General features: G+C 35.6%; 1 protein-coding gene and 1 long non-coding RNA gene across 33 annotated transcripts in view; both read left to right on the top strand.

Moving 5' to 3' along the window:
* LOC141450533 (uncharacterized) overlaps nucleotides 1-17,618 on the top strand; it is a 248,211-nt gene that overhangs the window by 147,534 nt on the left and 83,059 nt on the right. The gene's annotated exons all lie outside the window — the stretch shown is intronic.
* Nucleotides 8,103-13,556, top strand: LOC141449536 (uncharacterized). Its single transcript, XR_012455581.1, has 2 exons — nucleotides 8,103-12,269; nucleotides 13,022-13,556. It is a non-coding gene; the product is annotated as an uncharacterized lncRNA (long non-coding RNA).

The following is a 17,618-nucleotide window of genomic DNA, read 5'->3' as shown; positions in this document are numbered from 1 at the left end:
TATAGTTTCTCTAACGAGATAAAGAAAGTATTACGATTATGCCAAATTTTCGAGAAAAAAACGGAGTTTTCTCTGAAAATATTTGTTTGGATGTTCCCTGAATCTGAAAAAAATGGTTTTCAGAAAACGAAACTGTGTTTATGGTGTACTTAAGTGTTTATAAAATATCTTAAAAGGAAAAAATAGCTGGCAAGGTTCATCTCAAACTGTACGAACATTATAACCCTATCACTATACCTTCTCAATCTGCCCTTTCCTCCAATTCTTTCCAAAGGTTGAAGCATCAATGTTTTTGCTTGACAAAAAGAGAGCATCTTTCTTCTTCAAATTTGATTAGTATCCTGTGTTAACCAACTCCTTGATAGCCACCATTCAAATCATTTGTTCCAGGTATAAAGTGCCGTCATTTACTTGTTGCTAACAGAGTAGAGAATAAGTAAAAACCCAAACTTTGCGTGCCTTATGCTCAATTACCTTGGCGAGCCAGTCTCCAGGTTCATCATTTCGTTCACCGTCTCCACTCCGTGATACCTCATATTCTCATTCCAATTTATCGCCATTCTTAGCCTATTTTTGCTGCTTATGTAACTATAGGAACGTTAATCAGCGCTTTATCACTTTGTAGTTTATCTTTTTACGTATCTTTTCTTTAATTTTATACATCCTTTTCTCACGCTATCATTTCATTATCATCTTTAATTATCCATTATTATAAATACTTCATTGTATCTTTGATAGAAGTCCTGTATTGTGGAGTACAGATCCTAGAATGGGTCAACGTTCCTAGTATCCCACGCTCTCAGAAGATATCTGAACTCTAGTAACAAAATATTTCAATATATAAAAATAGAAAGAAACACCTTCGAGCCCTTCCAGTGTTTCTGTTCTAATAAATTGCGTCTGGTGGTGGCTCTATTTTAGTCACTAAACCAATGTGCGGTATATTGTGTGACATCATTTTGAAACATGTGCAAATAATTTGACCAGTTTTTTTTTAGTAGTTTTTGTTTATTTGAAACTTCATCCTGTTTTTGTGGATTTAACTCGTGACGTTTACTCAGCTAACTAAATTAGCAGTCAATAAAGAACTTGTCGCCGAATAATTTTTCTCCTTGCTTTATATGGCACTGGAATTATCAAGTTTCATATACGAGGGTAGTTTGAAAAGTCCGTACAAAAATAAAAACTACTTAATTTTTTGGGGTAAACCTTTTTTATTTTTCAACATAGTCTCCTTTTAGGCTTATACACTTCGTCCAACGTTGCTCTAGTTTGTTGATCCCTTCCGAAAAATAGGATTTGTCCAAGTCTGAAAAATAGCCATTCGTTTCTGCAATCACCTCCTCGTTTGAATAAAATCTTTTTCCCGCCAGCCATTTCTTCATATTGGGGAACAAATAGTAGTCCGAGGGAGCCAAGTCTGGAGAATAGGGGGGATGTGAAACGAGTTGGAACCCTATGTCCATTAATTTTGCGACAACAGCTGCTGAGGTGTGAGCTGGTGCGTTGTCGTGATGGAAAAGGACTTTTTTGTGGGCCAATCGTGGGCGTTTTTCTTGCAGCTCGGTTTTCAAACGGTCCAATAACGATGAATAATATGCACCTGTAATAGTTTTACCCTTTTCCAGATAGTCGATGAGGATTATTCCTTGCGAATCCCAAAAGACAGTCGCCATAATCTTTCCGGCCGAAGGAACGGTCTTCGCCTTTTTTGGCGCAGAGTTCCCCTTGGTAACCCATTGTTTAGATTGTTCTTTGGTCTCAGGAGTGTAGTGATGTATCCATGTTTCATCCACAGTGACGAAACGACGCTTAAAGTCCTACGGATTCTTCTGGAACAGCTGCAAACCGTCCTTGCAACACTTCACACGATTTCGTTTTTGGTCAAGCGTGAGCAATCGCGGCACCTATCTTGCGGATAGCTTTGTCATGTCCAAATGTTGATGCAAAATATTATGTACCCGTTCATTCGAGATGCCCACAGCACTAGCAATCTCACGCACCTTCACTCTTCTGTCATTCATCACCATATCATGGATTTTATCAATGATTTCTGGAGTAGTAACCTCAACAGGGCGTCCAGAACGTTCAGCGTCACTTGTGCCCATATGGCCACTCCGAAAATTTTGAAACCACTTATAAACTGTTCTAATCGAAGGTGCAGAATCTCCATAATGTTTATCAAGCTTCTCTTTAGACTCCTGAGGCGTTTTGCCTTTCATAAAGTTGTGTTTAATCGACACACGAAATTCTTTTTCGTCCATTTTTTGAAAATCACTCGACTTCCTCGATTCAAACGAATGCCAAACACAAAGAAATACACCGATCTGGCTGAAACTTGGTGTGTGTTCTTCCAAGAGATGCTTCTAACTAAACATAACCTCAATACGCGCCAGTGGTGCTATTTCTCTGTCTTTGCACGGACTTTTCAAACGACCCTCGTACAAGTGATTGACATTCTCACTTAGAACAAATAAATCGATTCTAATATTGGAAGGCAGATGAGAAAATGGAGACTAGTTCCATTTTCCATGGCAATCAGGAAAAGTTCCGTTTAATAGCAGTTTTCTGGTGGTCCTAACTTGTTCTTCTCGATCCTTGCTAAATGAAGCTTGACTGCTACCAGTACTTTTTTTTTTAAAGAATTTTCATTAGTCTGAAAATTATTCAATAAATCATGTAATCATGTAATTGGACATAGTTTTTTAGTTGGCATCCTATGGAATGGGATACAGTTAATAGATGAGTTATTAGTGTATCGATTTGTGTTCACTCGATGACCTGAACGTGATTGTGTTACATATTTAACTTATCTCTGTCTGAGATCTTTTACATTTTACTTTCTTTTGTATTTCGTTTGTGTCGTTCTGAAAGACACTTTTTGTATTTCAGATTAATAGCGTAATAAAAACAATGTTGCAATTTTTAATTTGCAATAATTGTAGAAACAAGATTTTGTATGTAACTTTTTCATAAGTTGCTCTTTATTAATTATTCAAACGCCTTGACATATTTTGACCGAAATATTAAATATTAATTGGAATAAATTAATTAAAAGAGAAGTTAGAGTAGATTTTATAAATTAGCACTACATCAGACATATACTGTTACTAACAATGGTAAACAGCGATGGATTCCAACCACAATAGAAGCAAGGCTTGTGTTAATAAATTGGGACCTACTTGCGATAGAGAGCACCAACTAGTAGAAGAATAAATCGAAACATACGTCTTGCTAATTTAAATATATTTAAGTATAATTTATGGTTGTATCTGTATTGAAATATAAATATGGTTTTTGTTTAGATATTTAGTTTTTGATAGTTGATTATTATGTACTTAATACGAGAAGTGTTTGCATTAAAAGAGTAGGAGGTCTGTAAATTAAGTAATGAGACTGATTTTTTTTAAAAATTTTTGTTCAAAAAGAATTACAATTCTATATCGTCATCTTCAAAATAACTTCCTTCTGAAGCCACACAGGGCTGGAGACGTTTCTTCCACTCCTCATAGCAGTGCTCGAACTCCGATACTGGAATAGCCTTCAGCTGGTCGGTTACAGCCGTTTGAATGTTTTCGACTGTCCCAAAATGAGTTCCCTTGAGGTGATTTTTCAACTTCGGGAAGAGAAAAAAGTCACAAGGACTCAAGTCAGGCGAATAAGGAGGCTGAGGAGCCACAGGAATGTTTTTACTGGCCAAAAACTCTGGTTTATTGAAATTGCTGTGTGACAAGGAGCATTATCGTGATGCAACATCCACTGGTTCTTGATGTTTGGTCTCACACCAAATGTATGTACCTGATAGGGGAGCAGCTATTGTACCAGACAGGTGCAATGAGTGTATCTTTCTGGTGGTCCTAACATTATTACAGATAAAATTTAAGTGAATGTGTTAGTTAATTATTAGCAAGAGAAGAAAATGCTTTAAAATGTTATATTAACTTTGAGAATAGTTTCAGAATTTGTTCATTTTCCTGAAAAACGTTTTCTTTTTTGTTTTTGAATTCGCTGGCGCCAACCAACCAAGTCATTTCTTGTTCAGATTTTTTAACCTTAAAACTGATAGATAAATGCAACTAAATAGTAATTAAAAAACCCGCTCAGCAAAAAGAAAGTATAAGACAGATTGCTCTTTGTTCCCACGCATTCCACGCCTTGAGGTTGATGAAGACTTCTTGTAGTTGATGATGTAAAAACAGTTTTTGGAACTACGTTAAAGTGAATTGCCGTTAATGGCGGCTCAAATAGAAGATTGAAGAGTTACAGTAATTAGAATAATTATTAAAAAAAAAAGTTTAATTTGTGGACCGGGTCACACAACTAACTATTGATTGCTGTAGTTTTAGAATAGTTTAGCTGTAGTTGGTTGATTAAAGATTCAACCTAAATTACTACAAATGTTTCAAAGACTCTAAACTAAAACTATGAGTTTTCTACGTAAAGTATGGAGAAATCAGACCGTTTGTTTATATTCGTTGCATAAATAAGGTTGAGATTCATTCGTCATTACGATGTAAACAATTATTTATAGATTGGTTTTTCTGTTCAAATCAATACTCTCCAAAATCATTGAAGCAAGTTAAAATTTTTAAGAATATTTAGTTTTTTCAAATAAAATCTGAGTCCATCGAGATTCTCTTAACGCATTTACATCATTTTTGTTTTTATATTTTAAACTATTTTGTGCTTGAAAATTCATTAAAAACTACAAATTTGTTGAACTTCAGCTCAACTTCTTTTAAAAAATTATTTATTTAGAATTACAATTAAATATTCAATTATTAGAATTCCAAAGGAAATACCCATTTGTAGGAGACCCTTAGCCCGGAACACTGATTTTTATAAACTGGTCTCAATTGAAAGCTCAAAAAACTGGAAATTACGGGAATTTCAAATTTTATATTTTGAATCTCTGCCGTAATGTGCACCATTTGGAGAAAATTAACTGATAGTGCCGCTTTACTGAGTGATTTTTTTGAGTCTCTTGGGAAATTTTCTCAAAAAAACGGTTCTGATGAGTCCGTAAATTACACTTGAATGACACCTGAAAATCTTACCTCTTCCTTAAAACTGCCTTAAGAAGCATATTCTTTGGAAATAAATTACAAATGAACGATACAGATAACATGCGTGCAGTGAGCATGAAGTTTAATGAGTCACATTTTTGAGTGAATCCACAATGATTCTAAACTTGACTCAGAAAAATGACACATCCTGTAAAAGGAAGTAAAACAACAACTTCTCCCAAGTTGGTGGGTTTGGCCGAAACCTTATCAACGACTCTTCTGGTGGCGACTAAAATTTGACTTAACTCATGCGAGTTACATTATACCGTTCGTGTTATCACTGTTAACTTGTTTAATAATTTTCAATACAGTATACTCAAGTAAAATGATGTCATTAATTCTGCTGCAAGGATTCTAGTTGCCTGAGTTGAAATAGATTAAATGTCCGCCATATCGGAGTGAAATAAATTATCAAACTGCTGCACGATTTGCGGGTAATAAATTACTGTTAATCTTTTGAAAGAGTATTTTATCTTAAATTTATATTTTGAATGGTGCAATAAATTTTGTAATTTATATTAGACTGCAATTTAGTTTTCAAGAGTGCGCACGGCTCAGGCTTGTTTTTGGCTTTTTTAATTAGTATCTATTATGATGAATCCATCGCTGGTTTAATGGCCGGCCCTCATGATTGGTTATGCGTTTCTAGTACAATTTGTCAAGATGCCAAAGAGAGCTAATTGGAGAATGGTCTAATTTTATTATGCACTCTTAGAAAAACCAAAATTTGGACAACTTACGAGGGTCGTTTGAAAAGTCCGTGCAAAGTCAGAGAGATAGCACCACTGGCGCGTATCGAGGTTATGTTTAGTTAGTAGCATCTCTTGGAAGAACACACACCAAGTTTCAGCCAGATCGGTCGATTTCTTTGTGTTTGGCATTCGTTTGAATCGAGGAAGTCGAGTGATTTTCAATGGACGAAAAAGAATTTCGTGTGTTGATTAAACACTACTTTATGAAAGGCAAAACGCCTCAGGAGTCTAAAGAGAAGCTTGATAAACATTATGGTGACTCTGCACCTTCGATTAGAACAGTTTATAAGTGGTTTCAAAATTTTCGGAGTGGTCATATGGGCACAAGTGACGCTGAACGTTCTGGACGCCCTGTTGAGGTTACTACTCCAGAAATCATTGATAAACTCCATGATATGGTGATGGATGACAGAAGAGTGAAGGTGCGTGAGATTGCTAGTGCTGTGGGCATCTCGAATGAACGGGTACATAATATTTTGCATCAACATTTGGACATGACAAAGCTATCCGCAAGATGGGTGCCGCGATTGCTCACGCTTGACCAAAAACGAAATCGTGTGAAGTGTTGCAAGGACGGTTTGCAGCTGTTCCAGAAGAATCCGCAGGACTTTAAGCGTCGTTTCGTCACTGTGGATGAAACATGGATACATCATTACACTCCTGAGACCAAAGAACAATCTAAACAATGGGTTACCAAGGGGGAATCTGCGCCAAAAAAGGCGAAGACCGTTCCTTCGGCCGGAAAGATTATGGCGACTGTCTTTTGGGATTCGCAAGGAATAATCCTCATCGACTATCTGGAAAAGGGTAAAACTATTAAAGGTGCATATTATTCATCGTTATTGGACCGTTTGAAAACCGAGCTGCAAGAAAAACGCCCACGATTGGCCCACAAAAAAGTTCTTTTCCATCACGACAACGCACCAGCTGACACCTCAGCAGTTGTGGTCGCAAAATTAATGGAAATAGGGTTCCAACTCGTTTCACATCCCCCCTATTCTCCAGACTTGGCTCCCTCGGACTACTATTTGTTCCCCAATAAGAAGAAATGGCTGGGGGGAAAAAGATTTTATTCAAACGAGGAGGTGTTGCAGAAACGAATGGCTATTTTTCAGACTTGGACAAATCCTATTATTCGGAAGGGATCAACAAACTAGAGCAGCGTTGGACGAAGTGTATAAGCCTAAAAGGAGACTATGTTGAAAAATAAAAAAGGTTTACCCCAAAAAATTAAGTAGTTTTTATTTTTGCACGGACTTTTCAAACGACCCTCGTATTTCACAGTGATTTTGCAGTCTAATGTACTCTCGGCTAGCCAATTGTTCGTACTTTAGATACGTCAATTTAAGTAAGAAATATAAACTCTGGCTCTAACCAGTCTATCACTTTTTCTTGTCAGTTTTAGTTGTAAATTTTTTCGTACAGGTGATCAATTTAGATTTAGGAACCAGCATATCACAAAAAGCAGTACGAAACAGACGGATATTGTGGTATTTCTTCCAGCATTCCTTGTTTACCTTGACATCTTGGAAAGTTACTGTACAAATTGATGAAATATCTCCCATTAAATCTTTAGCTGAAATTTTCAGAAAGGTTCTTTTATGTCAGTCTTGGTACGGCGTTTCGCCTTCCTCATCAGTAACTAAGCGTTAAAACTTCTACTGAGTGAGACCGACTGTAGGAAATCTTTTCCAAATTTGGGTTAGCCATGAAACGTTAATCTTTATTATCTACTCTTGCATAATAATATATATTTGTTTTTTTCTTTTTTTAAATCAAGTTTTTATAAAAGCAGGAGCTCAGTGCCTGAAACTAGCCCAAAAAGATATCTTTTTTTTATACATATTATACGAACGTAAACAAACCAGGTTCTAACGAAATAATAAAATGTTTCTTAATGTTAATAAAGCCAATAAAAAACAGATTAAAAACTCATTTAATCCTCTAACGAGAACTAATTAATGAATACAGAGTGTAACCTCTTTAAAGCCAACGTTGAATCCTATTAATTTTGAAAAACAAACGTTTTTTACATAAGTACACAAAACTCTAATTTGATCTGCACTAAAACAGTTCGATAAAGAATTGAGTTCATCCAAAGCGGAACTTCTATCAATGAGTGGATGTTGACTAAAAAAATCTTAATCTTTGGTAATTAACCATCTACTAAAAAATGAGCAACTGTGTCTGGCAGATTATCGGGACCGAGCTGGCAATCAGCGTCTGGATTAAATTTAAAATATTTATTTTAAAAACAAATATTAATTAAAATTGTCCAGTAGGACAGTTGTGTAAGGGTTGATCGTCAGAAAGTGCACGAAAAAGCGTGCGTAACGTTGAAAAAAACCCCAACTTTGACAATTATTATATTACTTTTGCATAATTTTTCAAGAAATAGATAATTTATGCTCTGAAAATTTTAAAGCATGTTTTTAGCCTCTGCTTTTCTACCAGTTTGACATTAAATGAAAATATGCACTGTCTTCTTTGGGTGTAGTTGAGTATAGACGTCTAACTTTGAGCAGTGGGCCAAGATTGCGCATTAACTACCTTCAGAGAGGGGGGTTAAAGAATGGGGAGTATTAATTTTAACTTGATACTTTCTTTTGTAGTATGTGTTGGCTGTTTAAATATAGCTACAAATCGTAGAGTTGTGTAATTTTTCTTTTTTTAAATAAAACAGTGACGCTAGTTTAGTATAAACTGTCTTTGGCAATGCCTGGAAAGTTCCACTTAGGGAGTTCTGTAGTTAACTGCACATTTCCATCAATATTGTAACTACACTTAACAGCACGATCTCATTTAAGGTTTTCCTAAGGTTCCAAAGCGTTAGTGCAAAAACAGTTATGGGTTCTACTATATTGTGTGCTTTCAGTGACACAGGGATGCTGAGTACAGACTTCTTAGGTCACCTTAAAAACCAAAGAAGGCCGGGCCTATCATAAAATCAGTTGCTGTAAGGTAATGATCAATGTTTTTTCGATTGATCGCCCTAGTTAAATTTAAACTTACCTGAGACTTTATTAAAAATTATTTCCGAAATTTGGACATTTCTAGCTGCTGGTGGCTTTTAATGCCTGCAGCTGCTAATACAGGGTGGGGCAAAAGGTATGAACCGGTTTTAAAGGGATGTAAAACAAAAACAATTCAACTTACAGAAATTATGTTTATATTGTTTAATTCAGTACAGAATCTAGTTTTTTACATTAAGTTTGAAAGATGATATCACGTATGTGGCGGCCGTCAGCCACGATACACTCTTGAAGGCGAATTCTGAAGTTTTCAACCGCTCTTCTGCACATTTCGATGGGTATTGCCGTAACTTCTTCTCTGATTCTGTCCTTAAGTTCTTCCTGGGTATGTGGACGATATTTAAAAACTTTTTTTTCTATGTACCCCCAAGGAAAAAAATCACAAATGCTCAAATCTGGTGAGCGCGCAGGCCACTCCACGTCACCCCTCAAAGAGACGAGGCGCTGGGGGAACACATGCCTCAATCTCGCTATTGAAATCCTAACAGTGTGGGATGTAGCCTCGTCCTGTTGGAACCAGATGTCTCCCAGATTACTCAATTCTTCCAGCTCGGGTTCAAAAAAACTCTTCCAACATTGTCACATAGCGCTCAGCGGTGACAGGGACGGTTCGCCCATTATCCTCGAAAAAGTAGGGACCAATAATCCCAAATTGGGATATTGCACACCATACAGTCACTTTAGGCCTCTGGTGAATTTCCCTTGGGTTTTCATTAGCCCAATAGCGAAAATTCTGTTTATTTTTCAGCATTGACGAATGCATCGCGGCTGACGGCCGCCACCTACGTGATATCATCTTTCAAACTTAATGTAAAAAACTAGATTCTGTACTGAATTAAACAATATAAACATAATTTCTGTAAGTTGAATTGTTTTTGTTTTACATCCCTCTAAAACCGGTTCATACCTTTTGCCCCTCCCTTTTGTATATTGTTGGGGGGATGGGAATCATGCCCTAACTTTATCTTCGTACACTTTCGCTTCTTGCCAAAAGATAAGAGACTCTTGATTGCTGCAGACCCTTTGCTCGTTCGGTTCATTGTCCACAATCGATTTCGCCAAACATTTAAAAAATATTTTAAAATAGAATCTTTGTCTTTTTTCACTTCCTAAAAAAATTAATTGTGAAAAATCTACTCTAATTTCACTTGAAGTTTCTTACTTGAAAATTTCGATGGTATTTTTGTTAGGAAATTGACAAATTTTATTTAGATATTTCTGCTATATTAAAATGATACAGTTAAGAAGTTTCTTAACCATCTCCAGTTCTTATGATCTGTTTTTTAAGGTAACAGTAAAGATAAAATTCCGATATCTGGAGGAGTAAGTAAGAAGTTTCACTGTTATAAAATTACAGATACATCCGGATAGAGCCTGCGCAGTTTAAACGACCATGATGGTCACAAGATATTAAAAATTAAAGAAACCCATATTAGAGCCGGCCATTATTTTAATATTTATATTTCTCAATGCATCAGCGCTGATACCCTTTCTAAACGCCTCTTCTGAGAATGATTGCAAACGCTTAATAGACTTTGCGCGACTGGCTTGGCATTATCGCCGTCGTATGATTTGGCCATCATAGTATTATTCCCTTCAAGGCTTGTGTGAATTTCATCCAAATATATTAACTTCAATATTTATATTAAATTCTTTATGTATTTTCTTTGCTTTTTCCAGAGTACTATAATTTTCTTTTTTTTCCTATTCTATTTATTGATGAATGTATTTTACTTTCTTTTTTCAAAGTATGTATTATATAATTTTCTTTAGATTAGCATGAATCAGATATTCTGTTTTATTTCTTTTTCATTTTTTATTGTTATTATTTTTATTATTTTTTTTATGCTGTTAATTTTTATTTATTATTATTATTTATTTATTTTTCTGTCTAATTTAATTTTTCCACTGTCTGTTTATGTAGTGCTTATTTTGCTTTATTAATTTTGTGCAACCCTCCGGCAGACGGAACTTCCATGCCGTAGAATGTTTTTTTTTATTTATTTAATTGTATTTACTTTCTTTTTATTACAAATAAAACATTATTATTATTATATTTCTCAATTTTTGTTTTGTTTTGTTTTAATTCATTTATTGAAAAATTTACAACTGCAAAATTAGCATGTAGTAAATGTGATGAAGGGAAGAGAGGAGCACAAGAGAGGAGCAGTTGTCCACTGACAACCCTCCAAGATATTGTCAAGCTATGAGGAACGAGAAATATGCAGGCGATAGATTGTGAATGTGATAAGGAATATTGAAGAACTTGAGCTGAGCGAGATGAGAGTAATTAGCAAGGTAATAGCGCTGAGTGAGAATAGTGACTGAATGAGAAGGGAGAGGGATATTCACATATTTACAAAGGAAAAATTGTACATCAATTTTACTCCATCAATAATAGATCTCTTGGCCACTGTCGTCTCAGTCTTCTACTGGGATTTCCGGGAATGGAGTGGGAAGAAAGTTCTTGGATTAATGGATTATAGTGGAGTGAGAGGGAGTTCTGAAAATTTGAATACCGGGATGTGGTAAGGTCGCGTTCAAAAGGAACATTGAGATCTTTGTGGATGGTCTGGTTGGTTAGAAACGTAAACCGAAGCATTGGTGGTTCTGCGAAGAATTTTGGATTGTAGATGAGCTTTGTTGCCCAGAGTATGATGGGAATGTTTGTCGAGTAATCGTGAGAGCAGTTTGCATCGTCGGTTTAGTTCTTGTCTCTTAAGTTTATTATGTACATTCAAGAAAGAAAATTATATTTAAACTATTCGGCCCAATTAAAAGATGTTTCATTTCTATTTCTTAGATTTTGAATTTTTCGCAGTAGAAAGTTTATTTAAGTTTAATTCAAGGTTATATAAGTTTAATTTTTTCATATTTATTTCTGTTTTATTTTTTTGTAAATATTGTGTCCTCAACTCCTTGCCATAAAGATGTATTTTGTGCAAATAAAGTGATGATTGATTATGTACATTCCAAGTAAGTCTTTTGTCCAAATAGAGTCCCAAGTAGCGAACTTTATCCACAGAAGGAAGAATTCTACTATTTAAAATCACTGGAGGAAAAGTCGCTCTCCGAAGAGTGAATCTCAAATTAAATTTTGTAAAATTTACTTTGATTGTTCATTTAAAGAAAATGTTCTAAAACAAAAATTTCTTTTACTGACTGTTACTTATACCAGGACACCTGACTAGCTGGGAGTTATAGGGACGGGACATAGTCATTAACTGACTAATGTTCTGATATACAGTCGATGGTGGGACTAATCTGTTTGGAATGCACTTGTACCCGTGATCTATCTTGAGCTGTGACACGTCATTCCTTTAGTTCCCCCCTGTTTGTGTTGGCTCCTTTAGGCAACGTTTTTTTTGTTAGTTTAATTAGACTGCACCATTCTCTATGACATCATTCACCTCGTATCGGTAAGCTAAATGTTAACATTTTAGTTTTGTCATAATCATCTTTAGTAAATGATCAATGCATGGTAAAATTTTATAATCTTTGTGTAAAAATTAATTATTGTTCGTCCTTTTCCGTGACTTTGTAACCGGTCACAAAGTGCTGTCAATTCTTTTCCAAATCATTATTTCCGGCTGAGAAATAGGTCCACTAAGTACTCCGGTGGTAGCAAGAGCAACTAATAAAGTTATACCTCTCAGTTTTGGTTCATGTTTTGAGAGCAGTTCGGAGTGAGACCGGAAGGTCTACTTCCTTTTACTCGTTCATGTGGTTCTGAACTTCTGTCGTGTATGCCCCTCTTCTCTAATAACCAGCGGACCGTGTCTCCCCTTTGTTTGTAAGATCCACCAAGTTACTTATGTTTGGTCATCTTGACAGCGGTGTAGCTGTTCTCGTCATTACTGCACACATCTTAGGAACAGTGACCTGAATTTATCGATTGGATTATTTAATACCATGTCCTACTCGCATTTTATGAAGTAACCCATCCATTATTCATGTACCTATTTTATGGCAGTATGCTGTGAATTTTAATATCATTTTTTTAAGAGATTCTCCCAAATTTTATTGCTCTTTACAATGGCTCGTAGCTAAACTCTCCAAAATATTTGTTCAATTATTTACAAGGGAGCTTTATTTTGTCGTTATTACATTTTTTATTTTTTTAAATAACTAAAAAAGTAAAGTAAAGTAAAGTAATCGCCTATTTTTTCAGGCGGGGCTTAACGTCCAACTACCAATTAGGTGTCGTGGACGGAGGCGACTAGCAAACATACTTTAGAATAGAATAGAACAGGATAGAAAAGAAATTTATTATTCTGGGACAATTGTCCCCTAAGAATAAACACAGGTACAAATAGAGGCCTTAATAGTTTGGCCTGTGATTGAAAGAAAATAAATAAATAAATAAGTATTTACAAAAAGTGAAATTCAAAATAATAATAAAAATCAAGGAAATAAATTAAAACAATTAAAATTTCGAAGGAAGCTGAATAGAAAGGAGATAACTGAATAGACGGGATTTAAAGATAGATAGGGTAGGAGCATGGCGGACAGATGAAGGCTAGGAGTTCCAGAGAGAGGTAGCACGTATTAGGAAGGACTTGTCAAAGGATGAGGTACGGTGAGTGGGAATATAGAGATTAGTTGAGCGAGATCTAGTATTACGGGAATGGATGGAGGATTTAAACTTAAGGAGTTGAAAAATATAGGAAGGCCTTTGAGACTGGATGACTTGAAAAAGGAAAGAAGCCAAAAGATATTGGCGGCGATAGATAAGAAAAAGCCACTTCAACTCATCGTAGCAGAGCGAAATGCGAGAGTCTCTGGAAATGCTGAAAATAAATCTTATAAAGCAGTTCATGGAGACGCGCTTGAGCTTAGCTTCAATATCACCAGAAAGACCGCCGTACACTAAGCAACCATAATCGAAATGGGAGAAAATAACAGAGGAAACTAGGAGTTGCCGGGTCTTAATTGGAAAATGGTGACGGGAACTATTAAACTGCTTTAGAATATGGATGGAACGACGAGAGATTTGGGAAACATGGTTTTTCAAGGATAGGTTTTGATCAAAAGTTATACCAAGGTTTTTCACAGAGGAACAATATTTTATTGGGGTATTGTAAAGGAAAAGATTAGGAAGAGGAGCCAATGATTTAAGGAGTGGGTTGGAGCCAATAGTTTTGGTCTTTTCTACATTCAGGGTTAGCTTATTGTTCGTGGCCCATGCTGAGATATTATTGAGGTCTTCTTGAAGTTTAAACACAGCTTCAAACAAATCCGACGGGGAAAAGGATAGGTAAATCTGAAAATCATCAGCATAGAGGTGATACTGGGAATGAGAGATGGAAATGATTGATACTTTACTGTTAATTTCTTTTATTAACCATTAAATAAAATCCAAGGCCTAAGACCGGGAATCGAACCCAGTACCACAATTCATATTAGCTTCGCAGGTCTTAAAATAACTATAATTTGCCAATAGTATTCAGAGCGTTATCGCCATGGTTAAAATAAAATCTCTCAATGAGAGGTCAGAAGAATCGTTCCTTCTCTACAGCCGTTTTTGCAAAATACTTGTTACAAAGTACAGTCTACGCTTGCTCAAAGTTTTCAAAGCCCAAATCCCACTTTCCTGCGAAGTACGAGGTGTGTTTAAAAAGTAACGGGAATTTTCGTTTTTTGAAAAAAATATTTATTTATTCATCTACATTAATATTGTCGCCTTCAAAGTAGTCCCCTTCGCATACAATACACTTGTGCCAGCGCTTTTTCCAATCCTCGAAACACTTCTGAAACTCGATCTTTGTGATAGCTTTCAGCTCTTTCAGCGATTCGCTTTTAATGTCATCTATGCTTGAAAACGACGGCCTTTTAATGTTCTCTTTATGTTTGGAAATAGAAAAAAGTCACATGGAGCTATGTCTGGCGAATATGGAGGCTGGGGCATCGTTAAAGTTTTGTTTTTGGCCAAAAATTCACGAACAAGCAATGAAGTGTGAGCAGGTGCATTATCGTGGTGCAAAATCCATGAATTGTTTTGCCACAAATCCGGGCGTTTTTTTCGGATTGCTTCACGCAAACGGCGTTGAACTTGTAGGTAGTACTCCTTATTGATTGTTTGACCTTGTGGCAAGAATTCATGATGCACTATGCCATTAAAATCGAAGAACACAGTGAGCATAACCTTCACATTCGACCGCACTTGTCGAGCCTTTTTCGGTCTTGGCGATCCAGAATGCCTCCACTGGGACGATTGAGCCTTAGTTTCGACATCATATCCGTAAACCCATGTTTCGTCACCTGTTATAACACGTTTCAGTAGATCCGCATCGTTGTCGACTTCATTGAGTGACTCTTGAGCAACTTCCATTCTCCGCTGTTTTTGTTCGAAATTCAACAATTTTGGAACAAATTTTGCTGCCACACGTTTCATACCCAAAACATCCGAAAAAATTTCATGGCATGAGCCAATTGATATGGCAACATCATCAGCGACTTCTCTGATTGTGATTCGGCGATCGTTCATAACCATTTCTTTCACTTTTTTCACGTTTTCATCGGTTGTTGATGTGCTTGGACATCCAGGTCGTTCGTCATCTTCAACGTTTTCGCGGCCATCTTGGAAACGCTTATACCACTCGTAAATCCTTGTTTTACTCATAGCAGACTCACCATATGCCTTTATTAACATTTCACACACTTTATTACACTTTTTACGCAAAATTTAATACAAATTCTTTGATCCATTTTTTTTAACAAACAAAAATCGCCAAGCTCGAAAAACACGTCTAACCTTAACGGCTGCCACTTAAGAATTAAACAATGAATATTACTGAAAATTTTATCGTAGTTCAGGGGCATGTGTACCAACATAATAAAAAAAAAAATTTTACAATCAGACTCTCCAAACCCGCGAAATTTAAAAATTCCCGTTACTTTTTGAACACACCTCGTATTCTTGTGACCGGAAATCATAATCCATCATCATGTGCTCTTATTTTATTTATATTTTTGGGTGGTACAGTGCATGGCCGGCCTCAGACTGTCCATCGCTGACATATGAGCTGCAGGAGGCTCCTGTGAGCGCAGCCAGCTGCACACGAATCCGGGAGACCATCAGCATGGAAATCAAACGGAAAAGTTAAAGAGAGTGGTAAAACTCCAAAAATTATAGAAGTTTTTCTTCTTTATTTCACTCTTTGTAAATTCTAATAGTAACATTAATAAAGTAATATTTATTAAATTATAAATTATTAGTACCAAAAAAAGATCTTAAAGTCTAGTGAGAAACTCTTGAATGTAATATAAGTAATACAATGTTTCCGTTGGCGATGATTCATGCAGTTTAATTAAAGCCTGATGGTTCATATTGTACAATACACTAATTAGTATTCAGTTGTTGCATTTATATAGCATTATAAACAGTACATGAAAGTAAAAGTACGAGGTGAGAAACACAACAATGTTGTTCTTATAATAGATTGGTACAGAACAATAAACTAGCAACAGAAGATATGTGATCAGATTGAAGAATTGTTTAGGACGTTATTATTTTGGTTTACAACTTTGTAACCTATTCACTTTAATGGCCTCAAAGTTATGGACAAATATCACTTTGTTTTGTAATAACATTAACTAGCTTTCTGAAATATCACTAAAACTAGTACAATTAAAATGTAGTGATTGCAAAATTTGAATATAAAGTGCCAGCAGCATTGCAAGTTGCTATCCTTGCTTACATGTTCAACTTAGTAATAATCCTGAGTGTAGAACTGCAGTTTATTTAGTATTACAAGTGGGAATAAATCGATTCAAATTGAAATTACGATGTTGAGAATAGAGAAACTGTCTTAAATCTTTCAATCGCGTAAAGTGCATTCCTTGTTTGGCTTTTTTATACCTTCTCTTTGTGATCATTTAAAATTCCAGATTGCTGAAACTATAGATTTCGATTAAGTCCTACAAAAGGATCAGACTGTAAATTAGTGTTCAAAATCTGTAGACTTTTTTGTTGCGGATCCTTTAAAGGCTGAGATTGTGGAACTGCGTTCGATTGCCGGTCTAGGCCTTGTATTTTATTTATTAGTATTAAAAGGAATATAAAATAAAGTATGTTAGTCAATTGCCTCTTGTCCACGTCCACTGATCGGTAGTTCAACCCAACGTAAGAGAAGCTGTTGGTTGATATCTAACGTCAGAAATAAGACTTGCCTTTGATTAGGAAGTTAGTTTTATGCCATGGACCAGCATGATGGTTGATCTATACGTTCATATTTGTTATATTTAAAATCCTAGCAGGTTATTGCCTCTAGATTTGATTGTCATACACCAAGTGTATTCAAGTTTTGCGTTAATAACGCCTCATTGTCAGGAAGAGAGTTACAGAGTTTTGAAGAAGCTGTTTAGATGATCTGTTCTAAGGTAAAAACTGCATTGTTTGTTACTCTTGCAACATCTCTTTTTAAAGCAAAATCCCGACTTCATTGAAATCCAGTGAAATAAATTTTGAATTGTTCTATCAGTTATTTATAAAACGATTATAGTTTCAATAAGTAATAGTAATAAAAGCAAATAATCTCCTGTATTGTATTTCAGTCAAATAAAACGTGATAAGGATATCAGGTTAGGTTTTATTAGCTCCTCATGGCAAGCAATTCTAGTTGTTGCTCGAGCTCAGCTTTGCGACGTCTCTTCTCTCGTTGAACTTTTAAACCACTTGTTTAAATTGTTTGTATAATAATGTTACAGTTGCCTGCATTATATTTTCGATTTGTTATTGTTATTGTAAAATGTTTTACCATTCTGTT

The sequence above is a fragment of the Rhodnius prolixus genome, unplaced genomic scaffold (genome assembly GCF_049639745.1).
Source record: "Rhodnius prolixus isolate KJV_2025 unplaced genomic scaffold, Rpr scaffold_2, whole genome shotgun sequence".
NCBI classification, from domain to species: Eukaryota; Metazoa; Arthropoda; class Insecta; order Hemiptera; family Reduviidae; genus Rhodnius; species Rhodnius prolixus.
The sequence above is the reverse complement of the archived record's forward strand: the minus strand, read 5'-3'. Positions and strand labels throughout refer to the sequence as shown.